The sequence below is a fragment of the Pseudorasbora parva genome, chromosome 4 (assembly GCF_024679245.1).
Source record: "Pseudorasbora parva isolate DD20220531a chromosome 4, ASM2467924v1, whole genome shotgun sequence".
In the NCBI taxonomy this organism is placed as follows: domain Eukaryota; kingdom Metazoa; phylum Chordata; class Actinopteri; order Cypriniformes; family Gobionidae; genus Pseudorasbora; species Pseudorasbora parva.
In genome coordinates, this window is record NC_090175.1 from 3,475,982 (window position 1) to 3,491,286 (window position 15,305).

Below are 15,305 nucleotides of genomic sequence, written 5' to 3' on the forward strand. Positions count from 1 at the left end.
TTGTAAATGTTAAGTTAACAAACCATTTGTATTGTGACTACAGAGAGATATTAGGTGACTGTGTGTCAAATTTGAATGATTGATGACTGTTAATTTCAACATTTACCTTACACATTAAAATCATTTACTCTGAACATGTACAGCTGTATTTTTTTTACTAACAAAGATGAATAAATACTGTATCAATTGTATTGCTCATAGTTAATTGATACATTAATGCTACATTAAACATTGTATAGCATTACCCTTAAAACAATGTTTTGCCTGAGAGACAAATAAATATTGATGATAAAATAAAATAAAAAATATGTATATTTTTAGTAACCTCTGTTGAGTGACATTAACCAATTTAGCAAACAGACAACGCTTTATCCACTAAAACATTTATGAAATTTTCGATTTAATTTGTCAAGGGCTTGTCACAAGTAAAAAAAAAAAAAAAGAGAGAGAGAAGAGAAAAACTATTCGCCATACCAATCAGATATAAGAGGTAGTTTTTTACATGTTATTCCTCGACACAGATGTTATTGACTACCAAGAAGTCTGTGACATATACTTTTGGACTCTCATTATTTTCCTCGAGTCCGCGTGTTCGTTGAATGAGGAGAGGAAGGCCCGTATTTATCAAACATCTTAGAATTACTCACAAGAACACTGCTAAGAATTGACTTAAGAGTAAATAAATTCTTGGCTCAAAGCTGCTCTTAAACGTTAGTTATCAAGCGTCCCAATCATACGTAAAGTGTAGGACTAAATCTTAAGTGCTAGTCTTAGAGTTGATTTATGACAATTTGCTGTGCCACAAACGTGATTTTGGATGATGTCATAGGCATGAACCAATCACTGAAGAGAAGTCCTTATTTAAGAATATTCTCAGATAAATTCACATTGAATGGTGAAGTTCCTAAGAGGAGTTTACATCCAACACACATTTGACAGTAAAGAGTTTTCAAGAGAATACATTATAATATACACATTTTAAATGAAAGATAAACATGTTTTCATTCATTTAATAAATTTTTTTAAACGTGTGTGCTGTTAAATGTCCTGCCTATATATAGCCTAGATTTTTTTTATATATAATCAGCCAACATGGATTCCAAAAGAAAACCGACATGGCAGGAGGAAGAAGCGATCGCCACTGCTTGCTGAATTACTCAAACAGTGTTTTTTTTAATGTATTTTTTATAAAACCCAACATTAACCAGCGCTGAAAAAGATGATGTCTGCTCTGTCCAAACGATACCGTTTGATTAACTATTTGTCGTCAAATATTTCGAACACATTCTCCCTTTATTGAAAGATTTGCACACGTCTCTGTTTCCTCATCACCATCACTGCCCCTACTGGACACTCCTAACCACTGGAGAGACCTCTCGAGCTGTCTTAAATAACTGGGAGAGGAAGAGTGATTCTTAGCTTTAAGACATTTGATAACTTGCTTTTATACTTAAGTTTGAAAGTAGGAGTACATTTCATGAATTCTCAGCACTTAAGACTAAAATAGCACTTTGAGAAGCTTGATAAATACGGGCCCTGGCCCACATGCTGCGATGAATGACGGCCCTTGAGTGCCACTCCTGTTTGCCAGATCTGGGCCACAAGCAGGCCATAACAATGCCACATGTCAGCCAAGAGCAAAGACATAATCCAGAATTGTACTTTATCTGAGCCACAAAATCTGTGGATAATAAATATGGAGTCATTTCAGGCTTAATAAGCCTGTTAACAAGCAGAATAACTGAAGGAAAGAAGAGGACGGAAAAAGAGACGAGCAGAAACAAAAAAACTACAACTGACTTCAGCCACAGCTTTAGATGAAATCAACTGAAGATAAAAGAAGACATTAAATCTCCGAAGATCTCATCAGAGGATTAAACAACTCCACAAACAGCATTACCAGCTTCACACATTACTAACCAGACTGACTTTATTTCTGTCAGACGACTACAGAAGCTCTTATTGAGAATTAACAGAGGTTTAACTCTAATGTGTTTCATTTGAAGTCACCATAATGGTGATCAGTGTTTCCATTAGTTGGGCTCTTTTCTCTTATTATACATTTGTCATCAGATACTGCAGTATAACATCAATCAGTTAGAAGATTTTAAAAAACATGCACAACAATTTTAATCTTTTCGGCGATGATTCTGTCAACCACGTTTCAGACAAGCAAAGCAAATCGAAACTCGAGTTTGTAAGTAACTGTTCTAATTGTTCAGTTTTTGAAGCAACGCTTCTGATGTTTAAATGTCCCATTAGTAATCCTTTAGGCTTGGAGCGTGGATCCCATAGAACTTTTGAATGATTCGTTGCTTTAAACAGATGTAATCTCTCCTTGATCTCATTATGAGCACGCAATTTAAAAGTACCAGTACCTTGCCGGCTGTAAACTCCAGCGGGGTGCAGTTCATCATGGTCAAAATTAGGTCCAGGGTTTTGATGAATATCGCTCGCCAACAAAAGAGTGATAGCTAAATAGCTTGTTGTTCGTCGGAAGAGTTGAGATGGTTTTCTTCTTTCAACTGATCGCAGTTGCTTCATTGGTAAAGCCGCTTTCCCGTTATTTAATATCAGGGAAAAAGAAGTGAGCTGACTACTTGAGTCAAAAATAGTAACAACAGCTTGCTTGTTTTGTCACCGCTATGTAAAGCACTTTGAATTGCCATTGTGTATGAAATGTGCTTTATAAATAAACTTGCCTTGCCTTGCCTTGCCAACAGCAGCACAATGAAAAAATCAAGAGGAAAACAATATAAACAGCAACAAAGCATTTCTGTTTCCGGTCAGCAGTAGATTAACTTTAAGATCAAATTTAACTTTAAAATCAGGTTTATCACTAATTTTTGGTTTAGAATCGGTATCGTTTGCACCTGCAGCTCCTGCCCTTTTGTCAGCGTGCACCACGCATACCGCCATCATTCAAACTGTGTGAGTTCATGCTGCCGAGTCTGTAGCCATTTTTAAAAAAAACATCTTAAGAGACATATTTTCCAATTGCACCTGACCAATAAAGAATAGCACTTAACTATCCATTTAAATGTAGTTTGTTTGTCCTAAAAAATAAAAATAAAATAAAAAGTTTGTGTACTGTGTTAATTAACTGAGACTTCTTACAGCTCTTACAGGTTGTTGGCCTTGTTTACATTTACATTTACATTTAATCATTTAGCAGACGCTTTTATCCAAAGCGACTTACAAAAAAGGGTAGAGCAATAGAAGCAACGAAACAAACAAGGCCAACAACCTGTAAGAGCTGTAAGAAATCTCAATTAATTAGCACAGTACACAACTGTTTTTTTGTTTTTTTTTTATAGCCAGCTACAACAAATACTCACGTACGGAAAATACAGAACACTGGATTTGGATAGCTATGATAACAACCCATTAGGACTAAGGCTGATGCCTTAGTTTCGTTGTTTGTTTCGTTGATTCTATTGCTCTCCCATTTTTTGTAAGTCGCTTTGTATAAAAGCGTCTACTAAATGAAAGTAAATGTAAATCCTTATTGAATTTGTTTTATACGTGTAACTCTATATTTATTTAAAGACACAGAAGCTTTAATTTAATTATTTCTTTTGCTAAGTCCATTGCATCAGTGACAAGTAAAACAGTGAAAGTTCAAACCAAGGTCATCTGTTCATCATCTGAAGCTGCTCCACCTGTTCTTCACACAGATCCTGTTCCACTAAAAACACTTCATTAAAGTCTAACACACAATTATTTTGTGTGTGATCATTGAAAGGAAACACTCCACACCTTACAGTTTGAACCTGTTCAGGTGCATATTTCAGATGGGTGTTTGTGTGTCTTTTGTTTTTCAGGACATTACCTGTCACATCAACCTGATTGTTTGGTCAGAGACATTCACACCAGTAGCCTGCTGGAGGTCATTTTGTAGGGCTCTGGCAGTGCTCATCCTGTTCCTCCTTGGACAAAGGAGCAGATACCATTCCTGCTGATGGGCTAAGGACCTTCTACGGCCCTGTCCAGCTCTCCTAGAGTAACTGTCTGTCTCCTGGAATCTCCTCCATGCTCTTGAGACTGTGCTTGCAGACACAGCAAACCTTCTGGAAATGGCACGTATTGATGTGCCATCCTTGAGGAGTTGGACTGCGTGTGCAACCTCTGTAGGGTCCAGGTATCGCTTCATGCTACCAGTAGTGACACTGACCCCAAATGCAAAACTAGTGAAAAACAGTCAGAAAAGATGAGTAGGGAAAGAACATGTCAGTGGCCTCCACCTGTAAAACCATTCCTGTTTTGGGGGTCGTCTCAATGGGTGCGTTTACATGCACGTTCTTAAGCCGATTATGCCTAATAAACCGGAAATGAACATGGTCATGTAAACGCAGTAACCCGTTTTCTTTTATCGGAGTAAGGTCCTAAACGGCGTAAGCATAAACCGGTCGGGACAGGTCGTTTTTTTGCATCTTACCCTGATTTCGTGCCTCATGTAAACGCATTAACCTGCTTTCTGTCAGCTTATTGAAGTGCGCATGTGTGATAGCTGACAAAAACGCAAACACAGAGCAGATTTAAACGCATCCAGACAGAGCGAGCGAGCGTTTCGCATGAAATAAGGACATATATCACAAACGCAGACCCAGAAAATTGTAAAAATGTGTTCTCTTCTCATGCTTCAGAAGTAGAAGAGGTTCAGTCTAAACGCTGAATCTGAAACTGATGAGGGATAATATGAGCCGTAAATCTCCCGCTGACACAGTGCTGACACAGTATTTAACATCACAACTGATGTAACATTTGGAAAACTCAGAGTCAGTTCCGGACGTTATAATGTTTGACGTCAATAACCTGAGTTACTAATAAAGTCATGTAAACGCGGTCTACTTGCATTGTCAGTTTACTGGTTTGCATGTAAACGGGTTATTTCAATAAACTGATATTTGTGAGTTATGAGCTTACTGATGTGCATGTAACCCCTTCTGTTTGGACTGGGACTCGAACCCGGGTCTGCCGGCATGAGCGTCAGACGCTCTAACAAGGAGGCTAAAGGCTGCAACCTCTAGCGTCAGTCGCTAGAGCGTCTCTTGAGGTCAGAGGAGTGAGGTTTACTCGCACAGCATCTACTACTAGCTGGCCTCTGTTACATGCATGTAAACGCACCCATTGCTGCCCATCTAGTGAACCTGCTGTTAGTTTCATTAACACCAAAGCAGCTGAAACTGATGAAAAACGCCCTCTGCTACTTAACTGACCAGATCAATATCCCGGGAGTTTAACTGACTTGATGATATTATCTGATTAAAAACTGTTCCTTTAATTTTTTGAGCAGTGTATTAACAACAAATAAATGGATTTATTCAGTGATGAAATAAACAAAGATCAGCTGTTTATCATCTGAAGCTGCTCCACCTGTTCTTCACACAGATCCTGTTCCACTAAAAACACTTTATTAAAGTCAACCACAGAAATATTTAATGTATGTGATATTTTAAACGAAACACTCCACACCTTACAGTTTGAACCTGTTCAGGAGCGTATTTCAGATGGGTGTTTGTGTGTCTTTTGTTTTTCAGGACATTACCTGTCACATCAACTTACAAATCTGATAAAATGGAACCAAAAGCTTGAAATGAAGGAGGAACAAGATGTCAAAAGATATTAAAGATGAAAATACTAACTATGGTTAGTAACTGTTATATCACTGCTGTCATGTCTTTTCTTTTGCCCCAGAAGAAGATATGTTGAGGAAGGCTGGTGTTGAAACAGCACGACTATCACACACAAATGGACAGAGAAACAGACCAAAAAAAAAAAAAACTAAACGTATTACATTCATCTATTATACATACTTGTGCATTTGACCCTCAGGTTTTAAGTCACTTTTTCAGTGCACAAATCATGTAAAAAAATTAAAAAATAAACAAACACAACACCATAAAACTGCCATAAAGCCCATATGACCGATCACGTGTTTTGAAGCTGTACGGTTGCTCTCATTATTCGCCAAACACACAGTACAGTCTGAATTAAAATATTGTTTGCTGTTGCTGGTTTGAGTTACACACACACACACATTCATTCGTTTTTAGAGGCGAACAGCCCTATACGCTCACTACACAAGCTGCGTAGGGCCCCGCAATTTACTCAAGGCCCCGCCTCCCCCTCATGTCAAAGCGCTTCAATCAATGTTAAACACTGATGATAAAATTAAGCAGAATTATCCTTCTGGCCATGAAAAGAGGGAAAAACACCACGAGAGTGAATTGCAGGAACAGCAATCAGGTAAACTTGTGTTCTCTCTTCTCCAAGTTTGATGTCAGCAAATAACAGTAAAGTATTGAATTGATTTAATGTCTTCTTTTATCTTCAGTTGATTTCATCTAAAGCCGCGCCCGCACGGATTATACTTTCACTTTAGAATGATTATCAATTTGGGAGTAATCTGATTGAATGGTGTGTTTAATATTAACACCAATACTGTTCTTAATGAAAAACAGAACAGTACAGTACAATGACAAGCTTGTTTAAATAGGCGCTTACATTTAGTTTTGAAATATATATTGCCGTATATTGTCAGCTTCTCACTCGTGATAAATGAAATATGATTCCTGCCGCTGGTCTGAGCTCAGTTCATGGCGTCTGTTCGCTAACTGAACGAAATGATGTTTATTTATTAGGCTACTGTAAAATAATCAAAACGATATCGATGCCTGTTTATGATTTCATACAGCTATATCTACAACGAAGTCTTGACATCATATCCGGGAGAAGCCAGTTAATTCGAGTAAAATCACAGGCTTGCTTATCCCGTGCGAATGCTATATCAAAGGTACATAACAGATATTAGCATTTCAATAATTTGGTAATTTAATATTATTTCAGTTTAATATTTTTTTTTACCGTAATTGTTTTATAGTGCACTGTGTACACATAATTATTACAATATAAACTTTCAAATGATATGGTTTTGAACTGAACAATATATTATTCTAATTCATTCAACAATCTTTCATGATTATTATTTATTGTAAATGTGAAATTCCTTTGCTGGTGACCCGTAATATAGGAAGTAGTCATCTGATACTCTCAAAATCACCTTAGGTGAAGTGTGACCCAAAACTCAATATTAATATTAATACTAAATATTAATATTAAAGACCATTAATCACCACAGTTTGGTCATTTGTGTGGGTTAGATCATTAGATTTGGTTTATTCTGTAATATAGAGATGTCCTTGACTGGTCAGGTTGCTGTTTCTGTATAATTTTACATGCCATTGTGTGAAGTGCCTGCTGACCCTTCTTGGGTCCAGTGTAATTAGTATTTGTTTGTGCTTAATGATTGGTTTCTAGGTGTTGTCTCTGTATAATGATTACCTTTAATACAATGTATTATATCTGTGTCTTCCGCCTATTCTCAGAGAGCTAGACTGTGTTGCATTTTGGGAATTAATTTGGGGGGGGAAAGCCCCTAGATGAGATTTCTCACCTGCCAAGCATTCGATATCTAAGCTCTCCACACTCTGCCATACATTTATGCTGTGACAAAATGGTCATTGGTCCTTAAATAACATGCAGGAGTTGGATGACTTTTTGAAAAACTCTAATGACGGTTCAATGAGCAAAAAGCAAACAACTTTCTTTTTTTGGCAGAACATAAAAAAAGGAACAAAATCTAAAGAAAGTTAAGTTAGTGGTCTGATAATTTGTCATGATATCAAAGCCACTATATGTACTGTACCACTTCTGTTCATGCTTTAATGGCCCACAACATGAAGGCATGAGAGAAAGAGTGTTCTTCTGTCTGCATGCCCCACCCCACAAAATCAGGAACTTATTTTGGGCTTGTTTTTCAGACCAGATAAATTGTGTTGATAACAACTTGTCTCAGGACATTTATTTCTCTAGAGACACCTGGCAAAACTGACTGAGCCAACATGGATGTCTTTAAATGACTGTGTTATGATGAATTCAGGAAACATTCGTGATAGTTGGTTAGTTTATCCAACAATGCATCGTAGCTGTGAGTTATTGTCTGGAAAACGCAAGCAGCCCAGGATAGAATTACAGGCTAGAACAGGGAATACTACTGACTCGCAGATACACAAGTGCTACAAATAATACAATACTGCATATTATATAGATCATTTATCTGTAATGTTGTTTACTGATAATAATTTTACTGATGTAAGGCCATTCAGCAACAATGACATACAGTATCACCTATATTTACAGACTCAATTATTAAGATTGATGTCATTGGTAAAATGTGCTTGTAAAATATCTCAACTTGCCTAACAATTATGCACTCACTGTAGTTCATATTCAGCGGAAGATATAATATAAATGTTGAAGATATAATATAAATGTTGAAAAAAGTAAATAGTGATGGAAATCAGTTCTGTAGAACCAGTTATTTAAAAGACAAATGAAGTCAGCTGTGACATTGTAAAAGGTTTTTTTTTTTTTTTTTTTTTTTTTTTTACTTCAGATCAAGTTATACAGATCAAGTTAAAACGAAATACTATGAATTATCTAATCATTTGATACTTATGTACCCCCTGACTGCATCTAATATGTTTATACATTTCAATAATAAAGCCTTACCTTCACTTTTCTCATACAATGTTTTTACATCATGAAGAATGTTCTATGAGTCGTCAGGTCCAGATATCTTCTCTTTTTCTCAATGATCTGCTGTCATCTTCCTCTTGTGTTGCAGATGATGGTAATGAAGACCTGTAGAAATGTGTAGAGATGTCATAGACTGAGAGACTCAATCCAGTACTAGAGGTTATCATGCATCACCCCAATCCTCATGCTGATTCTTCCTCCATGGCTACAGAAACAACTGGGACTTACATCACTGTACTTCATGTACTTTATGTACACAGAGGGCCGACAAGTTATTATGTGTCTCTTGCTATATAGAAGGTGTGTGTGTGTTAAAAAAGGCAATGGTTTGCTTTCTAGTGACAAGGGGATTTTTTTTATAATCAAATGTTGTTCAACTTTATAAACGAAAAAGTTTCTTATGTGTTTAATATCTTAATGATTCTAGCTGTTCGCTTAATTTAAATAAAATAAGCTGAAACAACACACATCTTTAGTTTTTTTTTTTTACTTAAGTGTTATGTGCACTCAATTTTATTACATTAAATGAAATTTAAATTTGTAAATGTTAAGTTAACAAACCATTTGTATTGTGACTACAGAGAGATATTAGGTGACTGTGTGTCAAATTTGAAAGATTGATGACTGTTAATTTCAACATTTACCATACACATTAAAATCATTTACTCTGAACATGTACAGCTGTATTTTTTTTACTAACAAAGATGAATAAATACTGTATCAATTGTATTGCTCATAGTTAATTGATACATTAATGTTAAATTAAACATTGTATAGTATTACCCTAAAAACAATGTTTTGCCTGAGAGACAAATATATATTGATGATAAATTAAAATAACAAATATATATATATATATATATATATATTTAGTAACCTCTGTTGAGTGACATTAACCAATTTAGCAAACAGACAACGCTTTATCCACTAAAACATTTATGCAATTTTCAATTTAATTTGTCAAGGGCTTGTCACAAGTAAAAAAAAAAAAAAAGAAAGAGAAAAACTATTCGCCATACCAATCAGATATAAGAGGTAGTTTTTTACATGTTATTCCTCGACACAGACATTATTGACTACCAAGAAGTCTGTGACATATACTTTTGGACTCTCATTATTTTCCTCGAGTCCGCGTGTTCGTTGAATGAGGAGAGGAAGGCCCGTATTTATCAAACATCTTAGAATTACTCACAAGAACACTGCTAAGAATTGACTTAAGAGTAAATAAATTCTTGGCTCAAAGCTGCGCTTAAAAGTTAGTTATCAAGCGTCCCAATCATCCTTTAAGTAAAGTGTAGGACTAAATCTTAAGTGCTAGTCTTAGAGTGGATTTACGACACTTTGCTGTGCCACAAACGTGATTTTGGATGATGTCATAGGCATGAACCAATCACTGAAGAGAAGTCCTTATTTAAGAATATTCTCAGATAAATTCACATTGAATGGTGAAATTCCTAAGAGGAGTTTACATCCAACACACATTTGACAGTAAAGAGTTTTCAAGAGAATACATTATAATATACACATTTGAAATGAGTATAAGATAAACATGCTTTAATGTCTCATTTAAAATGTTGGACGTTTGATGGAGTATTTCTGTGTCAAAAATACTCCTTCCGGTTTCTCAGTTTCGGAGAGTTTTTTTTGAGTATGGGTCGGCTTGACGTTAATAGAGCGGAAGGTCCTTGTATGGGCCGTACGGGCTCTTCTCCCGGTAGGGTGCGCGTGTGACTAGAGCGAGAGAGGAAATGCACGCCCATAAACACTCTCAGCTGCAAATCCACTCGTCCGTGACCACTTATGACGCGCCCTATGGTCACGCCGCGCTCCACTTTATTCCTATGGGTGACGTCGAGCTTCAGCACAGCATTCCGGGAAGGCAGCGCTGCATTTGAACTGATTTGAACGCAGAAATGACGGGAAGCTTCACAACATCGCTTCAGTCGCGTTGCAAAAGTGGATCTCCACGGTCACTGCTGTCACAGGACTTCACCAAATCATACCAAAGAAGTGTGTTTTTGACGGAGCGGTCCCAGCGATAAAGGTTCGGTCCTGCTTTGGAAGCAGCCGGTGAGTAAAACTGCTTCAAATGTCTGTGCTGTTGGCTATCATGAGTAACGCATGAGTAAACATCAGTAAACGACACGATCGCGTGCTTCGTCATTCAAATGCGCTAACGTTACTCCATTGTTGTTCTGTTGTTCACGGTCATTAAGGAACTTGGACTTCTGCGCAGACCGCGTTACATCCATAGAGGCTCTCGTCGCGGGCTATGTCACATCAACCTGATTGTTTGGTCAGAGACATTCACACCAGTGGCCTATTGGAGGTCATTTTGTAGGGCTCTGGCAGTGCTCATCCTGTTCCTCCTTGCACAAAGGAGCAGATACCGGTCCTGCTGATGGGCTAAGGACCTTCTATGGCCCTGTCCAGCTCTCCTAGAGTAACTGTCTGTCTCCTGGAATCTCCTCCATGCTCTTGAGACTGTGCTTGCAGACACAGCAAACCTTCTGGAAATGGCACGTATTGATGTGCCATCCTTGAGGAGTTGGACTGCGTGTGCAACCTCTGTAGGGTCCAGGTAACGCTTCATGCTACCAGTAGTGACACTGACCCTATAGCCAAATGTAAAACTAGTGAAAAACAGTCAGAAAAGATGAGTAGGGAAAGAACATGTCAGTGGCCTCCACCTGTAAAACCATTCCTGTTTTGGGGGTCGTCTCAATGGGTGCGTTTACATGCACGTTCTTAAGCCGATTATGCCTAATAAACCGGCAATGAACATGGTCATGTAAACGCGGTAACCCGTTTTCTTTTATCGGAGTAAGGTCCTAAACGGCGTAAGCATAAACCGGTCGGGACAGGTCGTTTTTTGCGTCTTACCCTGATTTTGTGCCGCATGTAAACGCATTAACCTGCTTTCTGTCAGCTTATTGAAGTGCGCATGTGTGATAGCTGACAAAAACGCAAACACAGAGCAGATTTAAACGCATCCAGACAGAGCGAGCGAGCGTTTCGCATGAAATAAGGACATATATCACAAACGCAGACCCAGAAAATTGTAAAAATGTGTTCTCTTCTCATGCTTCAGAAGTAGAAGAGGTTCAGTCTAAACGCTGAATCTGAAACTGATGAGGGATAATATGAGCCGTAAATCTCCCGCTGACACAGTGCTGACACAGTATTTAACATCACAACTGATGTAACATTTGGAAAACTCAGAGTCAGTTCCGGACGTTATAATGTTTGACGTCAATAACCTGAGTTACTAATAAAGTCATGTAAACGCGGTTTACTTGCATTGTCAGTTTACTGGTTTGCATGTAAACGGGTTATTTCAATAAACTGATATTTGTGAGTTATGAGCTTACTGATGTGCATGTAACCCCTTCTGTTTGGACTGGGACTCGAACCCGGGTCTGCCGGCATGAGCGTCAGACGCTCTAACAAGGAGGCTAAAGGCTGCAACCTCTAGCGTCAGTCGCTAGAGCGTCTCTTGAGGTCAGAGGAGTGAGGTTTACTCGCACAGCATCTACTACTAGCTGGCCTCTGTTACATGCATGTAAACGCACCCATTGCTGCCCATCTAGTGAACCTGCTGTTAGTTTCATTAACACCAAAGCAGCTGAAACTGATGAACAACGCCCTCTGCTACTTAACTGACCAGATCAATATCCCGGGAGTTTAACTGACTTGATGCTATTATCTGATTAAAAACTGTTCCTTTAATTTTTTGAGCAGTGTATTAACAACAAATAAATGGATTTATTCAGTGATGAAATAAACAAAGATCAGCTGTTTATCATCTGAAGCTGCTCCACCTGTTCTTCAAACAGATCCTGTTCCACTAAAAACACTTTATTAAAGTCAACCACAGAAATATTTAATGTATGTGATATTTTAAACGAAACACTCCACACCTTACAGTTTGAACCTGTTCAGGAGCGTATTTCAGATGGGTGTTTGTGTGTCTTTTGTTTTTCAGGACATTACCTGTCACATCAACTTACAAACCTGATAAAGTGGAACCAAAAGCTTGATATGAAGGAGGAACAAGATGTCAAAACATTAAAGATGAAAATACTAACTATGGTTAGTAACTGTTATATCACTGCTGTCATGTCTTTTCTTTTGCCCCAGAAGAAGATATGTTGAGGAAGGCTGGTGTTGAAACAGCACGACTATCACACACCAATGGACAGAGAAACAGACAAAAAATTACAAACTAAATGTATTACATTCATTTATTATACATACTCGTGCATTTGACCCTCAGGTTTTAAGTCACTTTTTCAGTGCACAAATCATGTAAAAATAAAATAAAAAATAAACAAACACAACACCATAAAACTGCCATAAAGCCCATATGACCGATCACGTGTTTTGAAGCTGTACGGTTGCTCTCATTATTCGCCAAACACACAGTACAGTCTGAATTAAAATATTGTTTGCTGTTGCTGGTTTGAGTTGCACACACACACAAACACATTCATTTAGTGATGTTTTAAAAACACTCTTGACAAAACAGACTGGTTGGAAAGTCACGAAGGAGAGATGGAAATCAGCAGGATTTATCTCGTCACTGATCTGGTTTCCTCACAGCTTCACCTCTGTACCTGATCTGACCTAAAAGATGCACATTAGTGCCCTGATGGACCGTCAGTGTTTGCATTTCCACATCTATTTCCATTCAGTGGCCAGCTGAGCAGATAAACCTTTATTAGGTTTATCTTTATATACCTATATCGCTTATATATTTATATATCGTTATATATATGCTTTGTTGGTAAAGCCGCTTTTCAGTTATTTAATATGACGGAAAAAGAAATGAGCTGACTGTTTTTTTTAACCTAAAATTTAAACTGAGGTCCTGACTTTCTGTGCTCATTAAAAATCACAGGATGCCCTTCAGAAAAAGATTAGGGAAAAAATAAATAAATATATATTTATATAATTTAAATATTGAGAAAATCTATTTTAAACTTGTCCAAATGAAGTCCTTAGCAATGCATATTCCTATTATTAATACAATTTTTATATTTATGGTAGGACATTTTAAAAATATCTTCATGGAACATGATCTTTACTTAATATCCTGATTTTTGGCATAAAAGAAAAATCTGCAATTTTGACCAATACAACTTTTTGCTATTTCCACAAATATACATGCCTAATTTTGTGGTCCAGGGTCACATTTGATTAATAAATGTGCATTGCGTGCTATCAGATATATACAGGTAAACAAAACAAAGGTTTATCTGCTCAGCTGGCCACTGAATGGAAATAGAAATGGAAATGCATGCAAACACTGACGGTCCTGCGGGCACTAATGTGCATCTTCAAGGTCAGATCAGGTACAGAGGTGAAGCTGTGAGGAAACTATAATGCATTTATAATATACTGTATAATTAAAATAGCATTATACTGTGGAAGTCATACAGGTTTTCTACACATTTTCAGACTCATATTTCCAAACCTCTATGTAGATTTTTCAGACCATTTAATTCATTCAAGATGACTTTAGGAAATCAGTGAATCCAAACAGAGAAAAATAACTGCAGAAGTGGAGGGCATGAGTTAAAAGTCCATTAAGAATTGCCCCGCATCCAAAAAAATAAAAAATGTGTTGCACTCAAATCAATCAATCAAATCAATCTTAATTTGGGTTCCCTATATCGAGGGAACTCAACACTGCGTCGTCGAGTGACACTCTGGGAACGCCCCCAGCGTGACGGCTCTGAAGTATGAATGAAATCAGCCACCAATCCGATTGGTGCAACGTCGTGACGTAACCGGCGACGGCGTACGCGGAAGCTATAAGAAGGCGCCGCCCCAAACAACACACAGTCTTTGCTCTTCAGCGAGGCGCTCTGTGTGAATATTGTTTGTCTATTTACTGTTGTCTGTCTGAAAATCAGTCCCTTTTCGAACAAAGCATGGCAAGCGAGCAATTTAGAAGGTGTGTTCATCCGTGCCCGCGCTTCATTACGGGCTCGGACACACACCAGCTGTGTGTGCAGTGTCTCGGAGCGCAGCACGCTCAGGCGGCGCTTGAGGGTGCCGCCTGCAGCGAGTGTGAGAGGCTGCCGCTCCGGGTGCTGTGCTCACGGCTGGCCGTCTTCACCGAAGGCGGTCAGGCTCGCGAGCCCCGTGGGTCTGGTCCCGCGTCTGTTGAGGCAGCGCGGCGGCGTAGATCCTGGGGCTCACAACTGGATCTCGCGACGGGAGGCGGGCATCCTGAGGCATCTTCCCAATCCTCGTCCGATGATTCAGACGCTCTTCCGCCTCGTGAGAAAGCCCGCGCTGCGGCTTCTTCCCACGGGGTCGATAACCCAGTGCTGATGCTGTCTGATTCCGAGGGATCGGATCAGTTCAGCCTGGAGGCGGGCGGAGTGCAGGTGAATTCACCTCTTCACTCTCCCGCTCAAGAAGAGCTTGTGGACGTGCTGACACGTGCTGTGGCCAAACTCAGTATCGACTGGCCACAGGAAGAGGTGGAAGTCCAGCCTGTGAGCAGGTTGGATGGACGCTTCTTCAAAAAGCGTGCTCAGCCGCCACGCAGGGGCTTGCCGTTTTTCCCGGATTTGCATAACGAGTTGTGCAAATCATGGGGAAAACCATACTCGTCGCGCCTATCGACACCCCCAGTTCTCGACTTCGGGTGTGTCGTGGGTTCGGCTGAGGCTGGTTATGGGACGCTGCCT